Below are 19,021 nucleotides of genomic sequence, written 5' to 3' on the forward strand. Positions count from 1 at the left end.
TAATTCACGGCAGCTGGGGAGCAGAGCAGGGAACAGTGCCAGGATGGAAGGGGCCAAAGCCACATATGAGCTTCAGGGTCAGGGCTCCGTGCCGTCCTCATACGCATCCAGACCTGTGCTTTACTGATCCTGTAGGTGTCTCCGAGCCAGTCAGGGTGATTTTATGTTATACATAGTAGTCTTTCTCCTGCTTTAAGATTATTTCTAAAAACCCACTATTTTTGGTATTCCTTTTGTTCCTTTTCTCTCTTTTTTACCCTTCTCCTCTGGCTCTTCTTCTTCTGATTTTGGTTTTTAAGTACATACATCATTTTAAGACTGAAAACATTGTCGAAAATACTACGTAGTGGCACAGACATTGTCCAGGTGTGTGTTTCTGAGTGAGGGGCAGAATTGGAATGTTGTGCTACGGTGTTGTTCTTCATTGTGACTTGATTATTGATCATAGCACCCCCACGCAGCTCCTCCCCTGCACTGAGGCTCTGCTGTGTTGGGCTAGTGATGGGGGAAGCAGCAAGGGACACAGCAGGACAGGTGTGATGACCCTTCTCCGGGCCCCTGACGGTCATTGCCCTTCAGCTCTGTCCAGGTGAGCCACATTCGGACAGTACGCATGGGGGGCACTTTCAGCACAGTTTGTGCACGTATTGGAAAGGATTCTGGTTCACAGTTGGTCCTGTTAACATGTCCCCTTTTTAACTGTTTCATACTCTGCTAGCATCAGACAGAGGGAGGAAACTGAGAGCTGGTTGCTGAAATGTCTGCCGGCACTGAGAATTAGGTGAGCGAAGAAATTTTGCCTGCCACAACAGCTGCCTTTAGCATGGTCTTCAACCTTCTGCCTGTCTCTCAGCAGCCATGTCTGGTCTGTTCTGTGCATGGTCCTCTCCAGGACCAGAGAGCCAAGGAGATAGATGCCATATCAGAAAGCTCAGCCATTCCCAGCCTGTGTGGGAGCTGTGGCTGCCGTGTTATTGATGGCCTTGCGTGAGTGAGCGAGGCCTCTTTGAGGTGGTATGGGGTGAGTCTCATTTGGGTGGGGAGCCCTGCATCCAAGTCAGCAAGGTGGGAAGGGGCTAGGGTCAGTGCCCCGGCCTGGGTCCCCCATGGTCCCTTGTGGGTTTTGAAGGAGGCCTAGGGGTCCAGGGAGAGGTGCCTCACTTCTCTGGTGCCTCACTAGCTCACAGGCCTGCTCTTGGTGGTCAGAAAGATCTAGAGAGGCTTCCAGGGCTGCTGGCCCTCATGCCTCTTCTGCCTCTTTAGTAAGCAGGATGGAGGGCAGTGCTTCATGTTGGTGTGAAGTTAGGAGCACTGGTGTTCAGGGCTGTGCCATGCACGGCAGCCCTGGGAAGACCTAGACGCTTCCCTTTGCAGACAAGGACACTGAGGTGCAGAGTGGTGAGGGGAGGTGCCTGTATACTTATAGGGTCATCTCCAACCCTTTGCCACCCCCTCTCCCTACTGTGACTGGTCCATTTGCCTCACAGGTGAGGCCTGTTAACTTGGGAGCAGGGGAATGTTCCTGTCGTCACAGCTCTGAGGACCTCCACAGCCAGTGGTGGCACAACCCTGTGCAGGTTCCCGGCCCTGTAGGAGTGCAGAGCGGGGTGGCTGACCCTAAGGGCATGTGCTGACCCATACCCCATCCCAAGATGGGCCAGCAACCCAGGAGGGATACAAACACTGTGTTCTCAGATCACACTTGCAGTTATTTGGTGGTTGTCACATTTCAGCTGGACTTGAGCATCCGTGGCAGCTTCTGGAAGCAACTGTATCTGTCCCAGGGTCCCCCGGGTGATTCTGTGTTTCTGGCTTGTCTACTTGCTGGGATGGAGCAGGAGATAAGTGGACTAGGGAGGCAGGGAGCCTCTGTGTCTGCTTGGTTGGGGCCAGTTACACCCAGCCCCATTGATCCGTCTCCTGGAGGAGGTGCAGCCACTCAGACCCCATACCATTTATGCCTGGCCCCAGAGGCTCAGAGTAAAGGTTTGTGCAGGCATGTGTGCATTACAAGGTGTTCCCAGATGTGACTTCTGCTTAACACGAAGGATATTCAAGTCGCTGCACCCAGTTGTACAGAAAGCCCCAGCCCTCCAGCTACCATCCGTGGGCATCTCAGCCTCCTGATCCCTCTGAGGACTTAGAGACCTCCTCTGGCTTTGGCTTTCACATCGTGAATACAGTGGGCCCCTCATGTGCAGTTTGCTCTGCCTGGCTTCAGTCACTATGATCAGTCAGAAGGCTGAGGACAGTACAATGAGATATTCAGAAAGAGAGAGAGAGAGCATCCATACATAGCTTACTAAAGTGTGTTGTTACAGTTGTTCTATTTTACTATTGTTAGTGTCTTACTATGCTGAATTAGTAAATTACAGGGAAAAGCTTAGTACACTAAGGTTCAGTACTGCCACCGAGTCTTGGAACATGTCCCTCTGGATAAGGGGGACCACTGTATTCTGCAGATAAAAGGCCATCTAAAAAGGAGATACTAAAGTTTTTCAGAGACCTTTTCTAGTATGAAGTGGTCCATACAGACAGCTTTTCGTTTGGTAGGACTTTAGTGTGGGAACAGAGCAGGTGTTGTCCTTCTTGTTGGCCCTGTAGGTCTGCTCTGTGATGCCATCCTGGAAATTCAGCTGAGAATTAAAGGGTGGCCTCTATAGGGAGCTGGTGTGTCCAGAAGGTCTCTCATGTTAGGTGGTTCTGGGAGGCCTGGCTGCCAGGAGTGGTTAGGGTGCTGTGTGCCCTGCAGGCTGCTGGGCAGGGCTGAGAGTGCAGAAGCATGGACTGCATGGGCTGCCAAGGTTTTTGAGGCCTCAGTAGAGGATAGTTCTCACCAGGACATCTGTCTGGGGAAGCCATGAGTGACAGGTTATGAGGCTGTGACTCGCTATGGCTGTGACTTTTTCTTAGATCCAAACTCTTCAATTTGAACGTCATCATGGGGAGAAGCTGCACGCAGAAGTACTCTGGGTTTTGTTGTCATTTTGGTTCTGCCTGGCTTTAGATTTTCTTTCTTTTTCTCCACCCGTCTACTTTCTCACAATCCCATAGTCCTCCCTGCGAGCTGCTCGGCTGCCCTGCAGTCCCAGGGTGCCCCCAGCCTCTGAGGCTGTAGTACCTGCAGGTACGTGGGGCTGACTCAGAGGAGGTCTGCTGTATTTTTAGCAAGTGTCTAAAATACTCACAAAGCTGAGAATAGGATGCTTGTGTATTTAACTAAATGACACTGAAGTGGAAGATGAGTAGTCTGCGTGTTTCAGTAGGCCCAGCGGGGTTCTCTTCTGTCCTGCCTGGTCCTCTGGCTAGAACCCCACAGGGCTATGAACTTCGAAAATGCCCTGTGCCCAGGGTCCTGTGGGTGCTGATCTGAAAAGCCTGGGTTCATTAACACACCCAAGAGACCCTGCTGCTCACATCAGCAGCTCAGGGTGGGCTGTCTTGCTTCTCTGCTATAGATACTACTACCCAATCCTGTGGCTGGATACCAGGCCTGGCATGGGCCCTCAGAGTGTGGCCTGTCAGAGCTGGGTTGAGACTTGAATGTCAAATCCCCAGCCCTCTTGAAGACTCAGCACCCAGAATGTGCTGTGCCTCCTTCAGGATCTGTGCTTCAGTCACATGTTGGAGCATCGTGCTTTGCATATACACTGGGTCAGATGAAATTGTTACTACAGCAAACTTTGTCCACTTGTGTTACTCTTGGGATGTGACTTCTAGCAACATCCATTTTCTCCTGGTGTGTTGGGTGTGCTGGTCTGGGGTGCAACAGGGTGCTAAGGTTTTTGCTCTCTCCCATCTAGGCTGGCTGTGAGAGGCCTCGAGGCTGGCAGCAGAGAGTTTTCTTGTTCTCATATTTCTGTAGAGCTTCTGGGCCTTTCTCCTTCAGGCTTTCCCTGTCTTACCTAGCTCACTGCAGTCCTGAAGTTCCTGTGTTCTTCAGGCCTCATTCCCTTTGCTTTCTGTAGTAAAGAAGCAGTGCATTTGTTTGCAGCTGATTTTTCATATCACAGCTGTGTCTTCAGCACATGGGTTGGCAGCTGGGCCTGCGTGACTCTATGCTGTATCCCATGCCAGGAGGACTGTCCTGGAACCCTCTTTCACCCTCCACCTCACGTGAACTTGCTTGGCAGCCTCTGGGGTCTGGATGGAGGGCTGTTGCCTGCACAGCTGTGGGCACCCAGCAAGAACCCTTAGAAAGGACCCCAGGCACTGCCACATCTGCCCAGGCTATTTATATCCTACAAAGGGCCCATTTTTCTTTGCAGAGTGGTCATGTGGCTATGTGGTCGTGAGTATGAGTGGAGCTGGTGAGACCAGCCTTTCACCGAGCAGCTTTCTGGACATGCCTGACACATTCTCACCCACATGCATACTGTACAGTTTCATGCCAGCAGCTTCCCAGAGCCCTTGGGGAGTGCAGTCCCTAGAGCAGCCTGTGCCAGGTCCACCTGTCCCTATCCATATCACCTGGAGGGAACTTTCTCTGTGGTGCATCTCATACGGGATAGGGCCTCAGCAGAAGGACAAGTACTACTGTCACCCCCCTGCTGCTGCCAGGTGTGTGAAAGGCATCACCAGCCAGGGTCTTGGATGGTGCATGCCTCAGGCCAAGTCAGAGAGGGCTGTTCATGTGTGCAAGAAGGGGCAGCCCTGAGAATATTGTGAGGAGCAGGCTTGGCCTCAGTGTCCTCTGAACAGAGAGCTCTGGGCATGTTGTTGGAAGAAACGGGGTAGCACATCCTCTTTGGCCCTATTGGGAAGACAGGGATCCAACCTTGGAGAAGGCCTGACTCCCAGACACTCACAGCCTCAGGGTTTTGTGGGATTGTTTTTGTCCCTTCTATAGACCAAATATTGACTCCCGAAGATACTTGACTCTAATCCCAAGAACCTTGCATGTGGCCTTGTATAAATAGCATTTTTGCAGATATGATTAAGTTAAGGATCTGGAGGTAAGGAGGTAGTTCTGGACTACTGCTGGGCCCTGCATGTATCCTTAAAGAAGGAGAGGGGAAGCAGACACTGGAGTGCTGGGCAGTGAGGGAAAGTGTACGTGCCAGCTTGCCTGGGTTGGGTTGCCCAGATAGGTGGTCAGGTAAGAGGTGTTCCCGGTGAGGTGAGCATTGGCACTGGTGAGCTGAGTAGATTGCCCTCCAGTGTGGGTGGGCCTTGTCTGGTCCACTGAGGTCCTGAGCAGGACAGAAAGAAGTCCCCATGCTGACTGCCTGCAGACAAACAGTTCAGCTGTCTTGGATCTCTTTCTCTCCCGCTTGCAGACAGCAGATCTTGGAACCTCAGCTTCTGTCATCGTGTGAACTGTGTCTCCATCGTGAATCTTCCCCCCACCCCTGTCTACATCCTGCTGAATCTGTTTCCCTGGAGAACCCTGGCTCAGCAAGAAGCACAAACCAAGGGATGCTGTCAGCCACCAGATGGAGAGAGGCTGGCAAGGGTGTCTCCCAGAGGGAGGGAGCACACTGCCTGACTCTGTGTTTGGTCCAGTGCTGCTGAGCTCAACTCCTGACATCCAGAAGTGCAAGAGGGTGACTTTCTGCTGTCTCCAAGCCAGCTGATTTGTAGTAATTGATGAGAGCTGCCACGGGAAAACAGTACAGTCAGTATAAACAGTGCTTCCCTCAATACTTGGGCCCCAGCCTCTGAGCTATCATTCTGTGACTTAATTTCAGGGTGGGGCACCACTAGGCCATGTGCATCTTTATTTTGAAAGATCTTGTCAGATGAGTTTCCAGAAAGATATAACAGCTGATCCCGGGTGGAGGACCCTCTTCCAGCATCTACTCGGAAGTGGCCTGAGGTGTATCTCTTGACTCATCGGTCATGGGGGCAGTGACAGCTTTCTTAGAGTAGCTGGTCTCTGTGATGCATGGTGAGTATGGGGTCTTTGCCTCCTGCTGTCCAGCATGTGGATCCTTCTGTGAACAGCCTGTTGTATTCTTTGACCCCATTTCTGTGGGACAGTCATGCCTCTCTTATCCGTCTGTAGGGAGTGTGTGTTTCTTATAGCTCCTGAGTCTCTATCTACCCTGCTTCTTCTTTGAACACTGAAGTCCCAGTTCCTCTGTTTGCTAGTATATCTTTCTTTTCTCTTAAGGTTCATAGGTACCAGTGTTTGGATTACATGGCTTGCCTCTTGATTTTCTGGCAGGAGTTCTGTTGTTCTGTGTGTTTGAATTAAATTCTTGAATGTGTCCAGAATCCTTTGGGTATGTAACTCAGTGGCAGAGCCCTTGCCTAGTGTGTGCTAGGCCCTGGGTTCAATCCTACCATCACAAGATAAAAAAGATGTTACAGGGAAGGGGCATCCAGTCATTCCCTTCCAGTGTCCTGGTCCCAATCATCCATGCTTTGGTCCACTGATTGAACTGCAGCTCTGTAGTCTGTTGTATTCCTGTGTTAGGTGGGTTCCATCTGGGGTGCCTCCTCCCCTCTCCACTGGCCTGTTTGCCATTTCGCATGCCTGAGTCACATCAGGAGCATTTTATAGCCTGTGTTGACAGCTGCAGGAGGAAGCCCCCCCCACTCTGGACCTTGTGCGTGATGAAACACTGCTTTAATACAGCAGTAAGAGAAGAGGTCCTGCAGTGTGTGTTTTCTCTGAGTCTTGGGCAGAAGAAGACAGGGTGGGGCAGCTGTGCCGAGGGGGCAGCCAGGGAGGACTTGGGGAAACAGATGGGTGCAGAACTGCGCCTGGGCTGTGGGTAATTTCTGTGGGATGATTAGATACGTGAGCAAAGAGTGTTTGAGGCAGTCAGCCACTAGGTGGAAAGCAAGGCTGTTGGGAAGGTGGTGCAAAGATGGCACCTTGCGCAGGGGTCCTGTCCCCAGCTTGGTTTCCTTTGGGTGTGGTGGCCTGACCCGGCCCTGGCTGGGGTGGGCACATGTGTGGGGCTCAGTGTGCAGTTGACTGTGGTGTTGTGTACCAGCAGGATACCCCAGCCCTGGTCACCTTCAGGGAATCACGCCCAGCACTGCCCAGGCCCTTCTGTGCCTGGTGCCCCCATGGTCTCCGAAAGCTTTTGTGCTGCCACAGCTAGGCTGGCTCCACCCTTGCCAGGAGTGTAGTGAGGTCAGGGCTGCCTTTGCCCCTTTGTGACCCTGGCCGTGCCTGTGCCGTGGGTGGAGATGTGGAAAGGGATCCCACATGCAGGACTAAAAGGGATACTCGAGGAAGCTGGGCCTAGTCCTGCCTCAGAGGTGGACACTGGGTGAGGCTGGCTGAGGTGCTGCTGGTTCTAGCTACTCACCTGCCTGAGTCCTTTGGCTGTGGCTGCTAGCTCAGCCTGCTTTGCAGGTGGCAGTTATAGGCAGATGAAGTTGTACTTTGCAGAGAGGGACCATTGTCTTCCAGAGACCTGGCAGCTCTGCAGGAACAGCAGGACTGTAACACATCTGCTATGAGGTCAGTGAGAAGGTAGATGGGTGCTGGGCTAGGTGGACAGAGTGTCTGGACCGTTGGGTGGAACTGGGCCTTGTGGGTATCAAGTTGCTTCTAAGTTCTTCCTTCATCTAGGCTCTCACACGGCCTGTGGAACATGGGAACCATTCCTCTCCAGTGCCCCCTGTCCTGGGGGCTGGGTTGGTAGTCATGTTCCCACCTACCCTGGGAAGTCCCTGTGAAGAGGGCCTGGACAGGGCCTCTTTGTGGGTGGTCTGGAAGTTACATCTTGGGTTGAAGAACTGACCTCCTCTTGGGGACAGCTGGGTGCAGGGTGTCTGCCTGCTGTGGAGCATGGTTCTTGTGGGTATCATATGTGGCTTCAACCCCTATGAAGTTCCCTGACCCACTGCAGGTCTTGCATAAAGGTCTCTAGCTGGCCTAGCCAGAGGGCCCAGGGTTCACATCATGTGACACATGCCTGGCCAAGGCCTGAGTGTTGGCAGACATCTGCCTGAGTGAGATCTGTGTCCTCTTGTTGGGAAAAGGAAGTAGGACAGGAGGAGGGCCTTGGTCCTGCTGGGCACTGGGTAGTGCTGATCCATCCCAGGGCTTGGACAGATGGTAAACCCACTGGGGGCCTGTCTCCTCCCCTCCCACACTTGTGCTGACTCCTCATGGGGCCGATTCTCTGTCAGCTGGTGGTGCCTGCAGAGGTGGAAGACAGTTATGTTTCTTCCAAAGCTTACACTGAACAGCGGGTGGAGAATGCAGTTGGCTGAATATGTGATGTGTTTGTGTACGCAGGTATCTGATCAGCCCTGCCTCTCCTCCCTGCCTGACTGTTGAGTATCTTGGTGCTTTAAGATTTTGCTGCAGCCTGGTTTCCTCATGATTCTTCATGTATTTCTGTGACTTAAGGAATGAGGACTGTACTCTCCAGTGCATTGAGCAGAGGACTCTGGCAACCTGCCTGCTTGGAGAGACCAGGCAGCCTTCCCTTGTTAGGCAGGAGTCCCTCCACCACACTTAAGGCACCATCCCCTGGAATTCCTTCCACTGCCATGGCTGTGACCTTGACCAAGGCTGCATTTAAGCAGCAGTGTGTCTCAGGCCTGAGACTATGGCTCAGGCCAGCAGGGAAGGGAAGAAACCCAGCTCACTGGGTACCCACAGCAGGGAGGGCCAGCAACACATGAGCTTGCAGTGTGGCCAGTGTTGGTCCACATACCCAAACCCCGTGTGAGGTTTGGGCATGTGTAATGTGTTGGGGAAGAGAGATGTTTAAACACAGCTGTAGGAACATGGTTGGTCTCGTGAGAAGCTGTCACTTTTCTGCCGACATTTCCTGAACATGCTGTGATCCTGTAGCCAGAACATCTTTTAGAGACAGTGGACATGCTCCCCTTCCACCAGGCTCCATTGCTTTGTGCGTGGTGCAGAGCTCTGCTGTCCCTTAGATCTAGAGCTGGAATTTAACAGGGACTGCAGGCCCATAAAAGCTAGAAGCAAAGTGATTGCGCTAGTGTTGGGGATGATATCTCCGGGGAGTTGAACCCCCAAGGACAGGGTGGGACCTGTGGAATCCTCATACTCAGGACCCAAGAGCCCTGAGGAGGAGCCCCAGGGCAGTGGGATCACTTTCTCTTACTGCTGCTTCTCAGTGTGTGGAGCATCCTGCTGCAGCCCTCTGGATGTAATGTGTCATGCAGCCCAAGCACTGAAGCCTGGCCCTTCTGGATGTCCACCATGCTGGGTCCAGTTCCCTAACATTCCTCTCCACAGCCCATCTACCCTGAAGGGGACCCTGACCAATTGAGTTCCGTGTGCTTATAGAAGGGACATCAGGGCAACTCTGTAAGATTTGTGGCAGGTTGGGTTGGGCCAGGCCTCACTGGTGATGCAAGAAGGGCTTAGGATTGGTGGGTGCAGCTGCTGAGGAGGCAGTTTGCCCAGGGAAGTGGTTGTTATTCTTAGAAGGCCTGGTTGCCCTGAGTGGCTTGATGAGCAAGCTGTGGGTCAGGTAAGACGACTTTTGGGAGCTCAGAGCAAAGCTACATGATACTTTGTATAGTTGAATAAGCATTTGTTAGGATAGGCAAGTGGTAATCACAGTTGCAGTGTGCTTGTCTGACTTCTGACCCCTTCTGATTCGGGTCTCTCTCAGGGCCTCCTCCAGCACTCCAACCCTGTGTCTGCCTACACAGGATGGATCGCAGCTTGTCACACATGTGTGACACCCAGCAGGGTGCTTGGATGTCTTACCCACTGGATGAGCTCATAAGCGTAGGTAGGTCTCTTGGTCTCTTACAGTCTGCTCTGCCAGCATTGGAGCAGCGCTTGGTGGGCAGGAGGGGTTTGGGGATTGTGTGCAGATGGACGTGAAGGGGTATTGCACACAGTGCTGGGGAGCTTGAGGATGTTAGGGGAGAGGCCTCCCTTTTTCCAGATCAGAGGGTACTTACCCAGAAGGGCCTGGTAGCTTTGGATGATACAGAGCCTGCCCAAGGAGGTGGCTGTGCTGAGAGGGTCAAGATGGAAGAGGAGGGCTGGCAGGGTGTTGGCAGGCCACAGATCAGGCAGTGTAACCTGCATGGTTTGGGGTGGAGTGTAGATTTTAATCAGAAGTCAGCAGTGAGCCATTGAGAGGTTTTTGGCAAATATGTTGGACCAGACTTTGATTTCAGAGATGCTCATGCAGCTGCACCATGGGGAGCCAGATGGAACTGTAGACTCAGAGAAGGCTACAGGGGCTGGTGAGGAATCCAGGGAGGATGGTGTGGTCCCTGTCTGCCGGCCAGAGGCTGGAGGTGACCGTGACTGGGTTAAGATGCTAATGTGACTACAGATGGGCAAGGATGGAGGTGCCCTAGCCCGGGCGGCAGGTTCAGAGGGAGGAAGCCAAGCCCAAGAGTAGGCTGGTCTCTGGTGGCCAGCTCTGCCCCTGCCTGCGGCTCGCATGTGCCCTTTGCAGCTCTGATGAGGCTGATGGAGGGGCTGGACACTGGCGCAGAATTACTCAGCATGCTCTGTCTCAAAGTAGAGTGAGCTAATGCTGAAATGTGGTGGTCACAGCGTGGGTCAGTCATCTGGCCCAACTTGTGCAGTGGATTCCTCAGACTTTTTGTAGTGAGAATCTGTAGTACCTGCAGATAGGCTTTTAAAAACTGACGTTTGCTCTCGCTTTTTACCATAAATCTGAGTAACCTGTCGATTCACTCTGAGGTTTGGGTTGCCTGGGATGTTCTCTGGATCAGCTGTTTGCTGAGCTAGTACCTTTAGACGGAAATGAAGCCACATTATGCATCCTATTATTTATGTGGGTGGTGCGCACTGCTGTTTGAAACCATTAGCCTCTCTTTGGCTAATTAAAAGCCCTCTTTTTCTTTTCTTTCTTCTTTTTTTTTTTTTTTTTTTTTTTTTTTTTTTTTTTTTTGTATGGTAGTGCTGGGGTTTGAACCTTGAGTTTTGCCCATGTTGGAAGTGCTCTACACTGAGCTGCGTCCCTAGCCCCGAATCCTCAATATTTTTTGTGAGAAGTCTGCAGTAACTGAAGACGTATCTTGCACTGTGTGTTTTTCATAATGTCACTGTTGTTTTGAGAAAACCACCTTCAGGGCTAATTATCCTCCTAGGTAATTTACAGGCTGGAATAGTCTCACCCCTCCTCTCAACCCAGAGATCTTAAAGGAAAAGATGAGTCAAGGGAATCCTGGCTTTTAAACCAGATAACATGGCTTGACAATCTAAAGTTTATAAAAGTTGTTAAAGTACATAAATTATATTTGATTCTAGTCCAAGCATATAAAGAATACTTTGGTGTTAGCTTTGAAATGTCTTTAGAGCTAGAAATCTTTGTTTCTTGGGAATGACAGAAAGCAATTTCCTGGTGTGGGTTTGAGTGGTGATGGATTAATATTTTACCTAATTTCTCGGTCCCATCTCTGTTATTAGACTCCCAGTCTCCAGACTTCTTCAGTGAATGTCATCAGGCCCACCCACTGCCCTTTCTGTTTTCTGCTGCTGGCCCATCTAGCCCTGAGGCCCCTCTCTCCTCCTTACCTCTCTGCAGCGACTGCGCAGATGCTCCTGCTGTCCTGGCTCACTGAATCCTGCTGAGTGTGGCCCACTCCTCTCTAGCCCTAGAAGTTATTAAAGGCAGCTTGCTTGCTGGGTAAGAGGGGCTGGAGCCATGTGAGGGCAGCCAGTGGGTGATTTGTGTCCTGGCATGCTAGAAGTCCCCATTTGTCAGCTGGCTGTGACCCTCAGTTGCTGATTTTAAAGACTTTTAGACTTGGCAAAGGTCCTGCTCCAGCTCCTGTCCCAAAGTAGGCATTGTTGCATTCCTCAGAGGGGCAGAGCCTGCCCCTGCCTTGCTTACCACTGAGATCAGAGACACTTGTGTGTCTGCACAGTCAGGCCCCTGCTTCCTGCATTACCAGCCATGCCAGCTAGACCTTGATGCAGTGACGCCATGACCAGAGGAGCACCAGGAACTCCTACCAGTGGCAGCACAGCTGGGTCAGTGTTGCGGTCACTGAGTGCCACCTGTGTCCTCCATTTGTGCCCTTCCCTTGAGGACCAGACATGGCCCCAGCAGCAAAGGGAGCTGCTGTTACTGCTGTCTTTTGGGGACCGAGTGGAGTGAGAGGGCCACTGCCGGAGGGGCTCTATGCCTGTCCATCTGCTTAGTGTGTTATTTATTATCTGATTGATGACACTATGTTGGTGTTTAGCCAGTCTCAAGGGTGGGCTGCTGGCCATCGTTTGGAAGCACTTGCTTCCCAGTTGAGTGGTCACCCCGCCCAGCTGAAGCAGTGGTCAGCTGCACACCATGCCACAGCTGTGCCCTCCCGCTGTTGCCTGACCCAGATGCCTGGGTCATTCTTGTGTTCACTGTGGGCCTTGGTGCTCAGAGAGGCTATGGGGACCCCCCAGGGCCTCACAGGACCATGTGGGGGAAGCTTGTGAGATTCCAGCACTTCTGCCCCTCTGATCGAGCCATCAGCCCCTGCCCCATGGCTGTGTGCAAGGAGAGCTGGATGTGGGGCAGCATCCTGTCCTTGCCCTGGAGCTGGAGGTGCTGTGCTTCTATGGCCTTTGTGTTCCTGAGGGTGAGGACATGGTGTTGAGTGGGTCCCCTACCCCTGCCTGGTGGGCAGTGGCATGCACAGCATGGGAGGGTGCTAGGTAAGCCGCCGAGACTTAACTCCCCTGCCCCATACCCTAAGGCAGCCTTTCTCTGTCCGTGAATTACCCACACAGGAAAACAATTGAGCCTACATTACAGAACAGCCCTGCTATTTACAGGGCAGAGAATAGGGACAGGCTGGCTCCACGACCTGAAGACAAGACTCACCACAGGGCCTTGTGCAGCTACTGAAGGGTGCCTTGTTGTGGCCCAAGTGGGCCCAGCTGTCTGCAGCACATCTCCTCACTCTGTCCCAGACTGTACCCACTGATGACAGTCCTTGAAAACCCTCGAAGTCAGGATGATATCCCCAACGGGCAGGAACGGAGCATCCAGACCTGATGGTGCCCCGGGGAAAGGTGAGGCTGGTGGGGCACTCTGGGGCTGGGCTTCACTCATTAGTGAACATGGTCTAAGCATTGCAGCAGAGGTGGCCGGAGCCCCAGTGATGGCCACTTGCAGGAGGACAGGAAGAGAAAGACACCTGGGCAGACTTGATAAGATTCGCCTCACGTTGCTGTGTTTCAAAGGCAGTGGGGTGCCTCTGGGGAGCACCTGGGCCTGACCTTGGTTCTTGATGCTGGGTGGCTGGCTTTGTGAATGAACTTAATCCTGAGCCTTTTTCTGTTTCCTATGTGCTCTGTAGGGAAGGGATGGTGGCTGTGGGTTCTTGGCCTGACATTGCCTGGTGTGGTCTCAGCAGGGCCAGCAGCAGGCAGTGCCTGGTGGAACCTGCGGCCCTTGCTATACCTGAAGCCAGGGCACGGCTGCTGTGTGACAGCCTGGGGTGATCTCACAGCTTCTGTAAATCGAGGTGCATGCTGGGCATTATATCCTGTATGGCCCAGGCATGTACACATCAGAGAACTGGGGAATGTGTTGTTCTGGGAGGTGTGGATAGGGGAGAAGGGACTGTGTTGTAGAGGGGCCAGAACAAACTAGAAACTATGCCTGCGTGGGACCTTCTTGGACAGAATCCTTGGAGCGGAGACCTGCGCCAAGGAACAGCAGGGGGCTGCCCTCAGACCAGTTTACATGGGACTGGTGGTGTGAATGGGGGTGCTGTAATCCTTCTAAAAGTGGGGTAAAATTTGCATCTGAATGGCTCATCAAGTCAAGATTCCCCGGAATGTGTGTTTCCTTGTAACTCCCGGTCCTTTGAAGGGTTGTTTGCATGTTTACTCAGCTGGCATTCTGAACCCTGCTGTACCTCGCTGCTGCTCTTACAGGTGGTATCTGTCCTGTGCCATCTGTGAGGGTGCCCTGCCCTGTGCTCTCCCCACCCGCTGTCCCCATCCTCCAGGTAAGCAGAAGGATGCTGAGCTCTCAGGATGGCTAAATTGGCCTTCAGAGAGGCAGATGGTTTTGGTGTGGCCACCAGATGACTTCTTAAGAGACTTCACCTAAAATCCAGGTTTGTTGTTCTTGTTGTTGTTGTTGTTGTTTAATAATCCAGGTTTTTGTAGAAAAGGAAAATCAGGAGTTGTACCCATACTGAGTCATGTTCCCCAAGGCTGGAAGGTGTAGCTGCCCTTCAGACAGTGTTATGGGGCAACCTGATAGATGTCAGCTGTGCTGATCACACCATCAACCGATGAGGTTATGAACCAGTGGACAAAGTTAGGAGAGTTTTATTGGAAATACAGTAAGTCCCTGACTTATGAAAGAGTTCCGTCCTGGGAGAAGGTTCGTAAGTTGAATTCGTTTGTAAACCTGACAAAGTGAGTCTTACACACCTTTGGCACAAACACACAATGTGTATTGCTTTGCACTTCCCAGCAGTTCCTTCAGTGTCACCACTGCTTTCCTTCTTGCTTCCTTGACATCCTGGGCTCTGATGGAGCCCTATACTACTGTGCACTCTCACACTGTACAGTAAGCACACAGCAGCACAACTGGGACGATGTCCCAGCAATGCATGAGCTACTCTGATTTGTTCACATCTGCAGACATTTGCAAAGTGAGGTCCATTTGTACCTGAAAGTTCACAACTCGAATGTTCTTAAGTCTGAGACTTACTATAAAGATAGAATAGCTCTTGGATTTCCAGGAGGGGTCCTGAGTGGGTAATGGACCGAGGTCCTTTGTCAGAAGTATTTTATGCAGCAAAATCACACCGTGGGTTCAATGTGGGTCAGACTACAGTCCAACTATATAATTACAAGAATAGCCACTGAGCTAATACTGATCCAATAGGAAACGAACCACATAACAAGGGCGAGTAGAAAGAACAAAGGCATTCCTGGAAAGGGACGGAAGTGTTGGTCCAGACATTCTGGTCACCCATCTGTGCATCTGACGCCCATGTGGGCTCTCTGGGGCAGGCGGTGCTGATTAAAGTATAATCTCAAGCTGCTGTTTAATCTCTAGGGAGGGCTCACGGGCCTGCCTTTTGCATTTCCACTTTGAGGCCTGACTCTGTTCAGATTTACCTCCAGCCACAAATGTGATGTCTTTGTCTTTTGCGCTGACTTCCCGGAGGGCCATTCCTTCTCTGACTGACTGTTAAGTTTCTGTCTAACTTAAATGTCTATAATAACAGGACTTTACCTCCTGTCATCACCATAGCTCGGCTGCTCCCTCACCCTCACCTTCTCCTGCGGGGCCCAGAGGCTTCGTGAAGAGTTATCCAACCCCGTGCCAGAGGCTGGGCCATGGACCCATGCAAGTCTTCTGTGTCCTCATCCTGGAGCGAGCGAATGAGTTATTATAGGTGGGGAAGGACCTGTGCTGATAGGGTCATCTAAGGAGACTCAGAATGTAATAGAGGCAGGAAGGCAGAGAGGAGCTGTTGCCCTGATGATGAAAGACAGGGACAACTCTTCTACCCTCTTAGGTTCTCTTACTGGCCCCCGTGAGTTAAACTGATATAAAACACATTAGCAAGAGAACAGGCAGATAGGTTGTATTATTTTTATGTACATGGTCACTTCACAGAAGAGAAATGAAGATCCAAATGTCATCGTGAAGAAGCAGTTAGACAAAAAATGGTAAATCATAGAGAAGTGAGCAAAGGAAAGGGGGTTTGGACTCCCAGAAGTGGTAAATTTGTATAGTGGTGACTCAGAATGTCTGGTGGGTGAGGATTGTTTAGAAAGATACCTTCCTGGAAATGTATGCCTTGTTTTGAGGCAGAAAGGAAGCGGCAGAGAGCTGTCTTGGTGTTTGCTGTTTCTCACTCGCTTTTGGATTGAAATAGTACTTTCACCAAAGTGGCAGTTATGGCGTGGTTTATTCAGATCCTACTCCCCTGGTTTCAGAGAGAGAGGGGCGCGGCCCAGGTGCAAAGGGTGGCAGGTGACCTCTAGACTGTGGAAAAGGCAGAGAAATGTGTTCTTCTTTGGAGCTCCAGAGGAACTCAGCCAGCTTCTGGATGCTAGCCCAGCCCTCTGCCAGATGTCTGACCTCTGGGACTGTAAGATAATGTATGTTTGTGTTGCCCTAAGCCGCGAAGTTTGGAGTCATTTTTCACAGTGGATACCTTGGATGCTAATATGGCTCCCTGAAAACGTGGTTTGCTCTTTGAAGGAGCTTCCCAGAAGTGTAGAGAGGCAGGGTGCGTGACCCACCCCTACTAAAGCAGCGAGGTATAAAACAGTGCTGAGTGGTTGGCACAGGTATGCATCCCAGGGGGGTTGGCAGAGCGTGTGCCATGGGCTGCTGCAGCTGCCATCCTGTCATCCAGGGTGAGCTTGCCTAACACTGTGTGGACTCTCAGCCCTGCAGGGTTGCTGTGGGACAGTTGGACATGCACTGGCTAGCAGAGGACAGGCGGATTAAAGGTGAGGGAAGGGGGAAGGGATAAGGAAGAAGGGGAACATGGCGGAGCTTTACTAGCCTCAGTTCTAGCACAGGGAGACCTCTGTGCTGGGGCAGATGCGTGCAAAAATGATTAGGCCAAGAGCCCAGCGCAGTGGTGCAGACCAGTAGTGGCAGCTGCTTGGGGACCAAGGCAAGAGGATCGCAAGTTCAAGGCAAGCCTCGGTTATGTAGCTTGACCCTGTCCCAGTAAAAAAGCTTCAGCCACACTGGCCAAATGGGGAGCTAGTATGTTGGTACTGTTCTATCCAGCACACTCCTTTCTCTGCCCAAGGACCTGTCTGGGGTATGCACTGTGCATAAATCATCCATGCTTGCAGGGAGAGCTAGTGTAGCCACAGGCTCTGGACTTGCAGAATGGAGAGGTCAGTGTGATCAGGACTTGATGGCAAGGAAACCCTTTCTCTCATGTTTCCTGTTGGGCGTGACTGGGAAGTGCATGCAAGAGCCTTGTAGCCAGGCCACTCACTGGGGCTCTTGAGTTGGTGCCTTCAGGTACAGGGTACTAAGGTGCTGTGGCCTGGTACTCTAGGGTGTATGTGGGATTGAGGGGACACTGCCACTGCTGCTACAGTTGCCTGCTGCTCTGTGCTTCCCTGCTCTCTCCAGCTGCCTCGCTGGGTGTCACCCTAGGGCCCCTTGACCCAGCAAGGCTGTCCTTGGGCCTTGAGCATCTCTTCCTGCTGATGTATTGCTGGGAGATTCGGCACTGGTTTTGAGATGCACATCTGTGTAGCTGCAGATTCTTGGGGCCAACATGGCCTTTGCCTGTGTGAATGGCGTTTCTGGCTTGGAGATGTTCCCAGGAAATCTGGTGCTGTAGGTATGGGGTTAGAGCTTCTCCTCCTGGTCAGATGAGCACACAGCCTGGCCTGAAGCCTGAGCCTTGGTGTCCTAGGGCTCCTTCATGGCAGAGAGACAGCATGGAGTCAGGGGCTGGAGCTGTGGCTCAGATGTCATGGGTCAGGGAGCCGGCACAGTGGTGCACATGGCTCTGGTGTGGCGGACGATGCAGCACCGCAGGAGGGGAAAGTGTCTAACAGGTCCTACGTACTGCCTGGTGTGGCCAGCTGAGACATGGAGCCTGGGCTGTGCAGCAGGCCTCTGGTGGACTTCTTCATGTAACTGGAGGATTGTACACCGTACAATCCCAGATGCAGTGACTGGTTACTACCTGAACCCTGCTGGCTTTGAAGCATCAAACCCACACATAGTTCGGCTCATCTCCCTGGCTGCCAAGAAGTTCATCTCAGACATTGCCAGTGGTGCCTTACAACACAGCAAAATGAAGGGCATGGCCTTGGGCAGCTCCCAGAGCAACAGCAAGGACTGCAAGTACTCTCTGACTGTGGAGGACTTGACCCCTGCCTCACTGAGTATGGGTTGAGCGTGAAGAGGCCACACTGTTTCACCTGAGCTACCCCACTCGGATGTACTTGTCTGTCCCCATATCCCCACAACCAGCCTGTTTTCGTAATAAACTTTATCGTGACAAAAAACACTAGGTGAAGTGAGGTGGAGGCAGAGTGGTGGCAGGGGTGCAGAGGTGTAGGGGTGGCAGTGGGTGGCTTGAAGACAGGGGCTACGGCAAGCACCGTTTGTATGCTGAGGACAGACCCAGGACCCAAGGAAGAAGAAGATGCTGCAGCCACACTGAGCACCACTGAGATGCTCTCAGAAGAGGAGCAAGATGCGCTGAGAAGAGAGCTGGCAAAGGCAGAAGAAGAAATCCAGGCTGTCTTAGGTGTTAGCAGCAAAAGAACCATCTAACAGAGATGAAGCAGAAACAGGATCAGTTCAGTACAGGAGCTAAAGCAGAGCCCTGCCAAAGGGTGGCAGGGTGACAGCCACGTTCACAGAGAACCTCTGAGACCTTATCTCGGGCTGGATGGAGGGCTTCAGGGGCTCTGTTACATCACCAAAAAAGCTTCAAGACATAAAATCTCCCAACTTTCAAATCATTTGAAGAAAAGGTCGAAAACTTAAAAGTCTAAAGTAGAGGGAACCAAGCCTGCTGGTAGTGATTTTGGAGAACTCTTAAATCCAACTGTGAATGCTAGTGCCACCGCCACAGAGCTGCCTCCAGACAGGCACAGGAGAGCCTGTCAGATTCCTGCCTTTGTTTCACTGCCCACTGCCAGATGCTGCAAGCAAGATCCAAGCACATCTTGTCAACATTCACTGCCGGAGATTTCTACCAGATGTGATTTTATTTAGTGTCATATTTCTTTGACCAAATAGTTTGTGAATTAAACAAAAGGAAAATATCCTCGTATCTACTCTCAGGAAGCATCCTGAACATGCACTAAAGTCCTTTATTTAGGGAAATACTATTTCACAGGCACAGGTTGTGCTGGAGACATTTGCTAGAGCATCTGAGAAGCTGCTTATGACCATCGTTGCTTTCCCGCTGTACCTAGACTATCTGTATCTGAGGCACTAATACCTGGCTCTGGCTTTGAGATGGTTTTCCCCTTCTTTGACTCTGTATATTTGATTTTTTTTTTTCTCTCACTGAGTTTATTGGTACATTCTAGGTATACAGTACAGTTACATTCATCATTGGAATCTTGTACCTTTACATGGCAGGTCTTGGTTCTCATTTCCCCTTT

At 51.7% G+C, this 19,021-nt stretch overlaps 1 protein-coding gene and 1 pseudogene across 5 annotated transcripts in view; both read left to right on the forward strand.

Annotated features, from left to right (window-relative positions):
* Window positions 1-491: 491 nt before the first annotated feature.
* Sema4d (semaphorin 4D) overlaps window positions 492-19,021 on the forward strand; it is an 80,950-nt gene continuing 62,420 nt past the window's right edge. For 2 of the 5 annotated variants that reach the window (XM_033756851.1, XM_010607595.3), the window contains exons 1-2: window positions 493-589; window positions 719-781. The gene's annotated coding sequence lies outside the window, so the exon portion shown is untranslated. Of the gene's footprint in view, window positions 590-718; window positions 782-12,806; window positions 12,950-13,983; window positions 14,005-19,021 lie in introns of those variants that run through there. The other 3 variants (XM_033756852.1, XM_033756849.1, XM_033756850.1) reach the window with 3 other exon arrangements.
* Window positions 17,420-18,626, forward strand: LOC117283542 (annotated as a pseudogene).

The sequence above is a fragment of the Fukomys damarensis genome, unplaced genomic scaffold (assembly GCF_012274545.1).
Source record: "Fukomys damarensis isolate Sample0158 unplaced genomic scaffold, DMR_v1.0_HiC HiC_scaffold_27, whole genome shotgun sequence".
Lineage (NCBI taxonomy): Eukaryota > Metazoa > Chordata > Mammalia > Rodentia > Bathyergidae > Fukomys > Fukomys damarensis.